Source organism: Gossypium arboreum, chromosome 8 (assembly GCF_025698485.1).
Source record: "Gossypium arboreum isolate Shixiya-1 chromosome 8, ASM2569848v2, whole genome shotgun sequence".
NCBI lineage: Eukaryota > Viridiplantae > Streptophyta > Magnoliopsida > Malvales > Malvaceae > Gossypium > Gossypium arboreum.
In genome coordinates this window covers 19,432,465-19,435,453 of record NC_069077.1, presented here as the reverse complement: position 1 = coordinate 19,435,453, position 2,989 = coordinate 19,432,465, and the positions used below count along the sequence as shown (strand labels likewise).

Here is a 2,989-nt window from a genome sequence, read left to right as displayed (position 1 = left end):
AAACAAAGGGTGAAAAGAAGGGAGATTTACTCAAGTCAATTCGGCAAGTACCTTTGGCTACTAGGAGGTAAGCTTTGAGTTTGTTGATTTGGTTTTGTAATATGCTAAGTTGAATGGTGGATGCACTCTTGGTAAGGTCAAGGAAGTTGAGATTTCTTGTGTGTGTCTAGGCAAAATGCCGAATGATTTAGTGTTGGAGATAGGAGCTTACTTAGAATGATAAATTCTTCTCCTATGATTATTTTTCTTGCATGTTAAATGGCTCCTACTTAGCCATGCAAAAATTTGTAATTTGTATGGATGATTGGAGCATTCGGCTAGGGTATAAAGGAAGGGATTTTGGTTGTTTCATCTAAGTATGGATGATGAATGTGCTATGGAAAGAAATTGGTCTTCCTATGAATATGATTCGTGAATGTTTATATTAGTAAAATAATTTATGTTCAAACACTTGAGGATTCGGCATTGTCCATGACTATTGTGTTTAGGAGGTGATTTTGATTATTTGAATATTGGAAAGTAAGAATAGGTGTGATCGGTCATGGGAATTTGAGATGTTGTACATTAGAATTGAAAATACTTGAGACTAGGTTACCTTAATAGTGATAATACATTCGGCCTTGATGCATTAATTGAATGTTGGCTAAGGTTTTGATATTTTGAACAAGGATAGTTGTGAATGGAGTGAAAACCATTAAATTATACACATAAGTATCCAGCAAGAAATTTAACTACTAAATGTATTTATACTAGGAGATCAAGACATCAAAAGGGGAGAATCAAACAAAGGCAAAGCAAAGATAATCGAGTAGTCGATTGGAAATCGTTTCATCCAATATAAGGTAAGTCATTAAGCATATATTTGGTATTGTTTTAAATGATCATAATATCTATGCAATTGTGTTTAATGAGATGATATGTAAATGAAAATGTATGTGTATGGAATGATGACATTGTTGAATGTAAAAGAAATAGTGAAATGTGTAGAAAGTTTGCTTTCGGCACTAAGTGTGCAGGCAATACGTGTGTACGGTGACGAGATTGGCACTAAGTGTGCATGCTGGAAATATATGGCACTAAGTGTGCATGATGGAAATATATGGCACTAAGTGTGCATGCTGGAAATATACGGCACTGGGTGTGCGAGCTCGAAGGGTATGGCACTATGTGTGCGGGCTTAAATCACATGGCACTAAGTGTGCGAAATGGAGGATTAAGCACTGTGTGTGCGTACTCTCTATATATATATCTCCGATCGAACAATTATATCGAGTGGAGTATGGACAGCGGAAAGAGTAAGTACCTTGAGTTCGTGGCTAATAGATACTATGTTCATGCTCGGGGTTGAGTCGGTAAGTTTTAAATCTATGTGATGATTTCAATTGCATGATTGTTGCGGAAATGAAATGATGAATGGAAATTGCTTCAAATATCCTATTGAATAGTATATGAAATGTAAATGTATGACTTGGTATGACATTGATCCGAAAGGTCTAAGGAACTATGGTAGTTCGGTATGGTGGAACAATGGGCCTTGTTTCATTATTTCATTTTATGATAATTTTAGTAACGGATGGTTGTGAAGTGCTTATGACTTACTGAGTTATAAACTCACTCGGTGTTTTCTTGTCACCCATTTTAGGTCTCTTGGACTCGTATCGTTTGCGTGCTCAGAACCGTCGTTGAAGTCATCACACCGGCTGGGAATCTTTTGGTATTGTCTTCGTAGTTGAACTAGGAGAACATTTGGCATGTATAGGCTATTTTGTTTTGTTGAATTTCGGGTTGTAAACTTTAAGCCATGCGAAAATGGCCTATGTGGTCGGTTGAGTGTGAATCTAAAACCTATAGGCACGAGCCTTAGAAACCTTAATTTTGATAAGGTGGCCATAGTTTGTATTATGTATGATGAAATAGTTGGCCATGGAAGAATTATGAAATAGTCATTGTTTGCTTTAGTAACAGATGCTACCAGCAGCAGTGAGGTGAGATGGAAAAATCACTAAAAATAGTAGAAGTAGAATTAAATAGTGAATAAATTATGAAATTGAACCATGATGAATCTATTTTCATATGGACGAAACGAAACGACCATATGAGCTGTATTTTAAGGGATAATCAGGTTTTCGCGAAACAGGGCCAGAACGGTTTCTGGATCCCCTGCTCCGACTTTGAAAATTTACTATAAATTAACCAGAGATAATTAGAAGTCATGCTCTATATGTCCAGATTCCCTTGTGAGTCTAGTTTCTCTAGAAATAAACGGCATAAGTGTTGGAGCCCTGTACAGGAAGATATCCAAGTTGTAGTGCACAAAGGTCAGTGTAGTCGAACCCTGAAATAGGGGAGATTTTAACTAATAAACTGTACTAATTGGCTCGACCAAAAATTCTAGAAAAAAATGTGTAGATGGGATTATGAGTCTAGTTTCAGTGAAAATTTATGAAACTGATTTTCAAGTTCTGGAACTCGAGATATGATTTTTAAGAGGACAGTGATGCAGTTAACTAGCCTGCCTGGAACAGAAATTAAATATTTCCAAGAGAGAAATAAGGGAAGTAAGCCCGGTAACACCACGTGGTCAAATCCGGTGACGGTCACGGGTTTGGGGTGTTACAAAAATGGCTAAATTGAGGAATGATGTCTCTTGTTTTGTGTAGATGGATTTAGAAACACTCTATGATGCATGGGAGAGATACAAGGATCTTTTGAGAAGATGCCCTCACCATAGGTTACCACTCTGGCTACAGGTTCAAACATTTTACAACGGTGTGAACCTCTCAACAAGGCAACTTATCGACGCAACCGCTGGTGGGACTATCAATAACAAAACACCTGAAGTGGCTTACGAATTTATTGAAGAGATGTCATTGAATAACTATCAGTGGCAAGTCATGAGAACAAAGCCAACAAAAGTAGCCGGTGTTTTCAACCTCGATGCGGTTACTATGCTATTTAACCAGGTAGAACTTTTAAATAAAAATATTGA

General features: G+C 37.1%; 1 non-coding gene across 1 annotated transcript; it reads right to left on the bottom strand.

Annotated features, from left to right (window-relative positions):
• Positions 1-2,627: 2,627 nt before the first annotated feature.
• Positions 2,628-2,734, bottom strand: LOC128279910 (small nucleolar RNA R71). Its single transcript, XR_008270095.1, has one exon. It is a non-coding gene; the product is annotated as a small nucleolar RNA R71 (small nucleolar RNA).
• Positions 2,735-2,989: the final 255 nt, after the last annotated feature.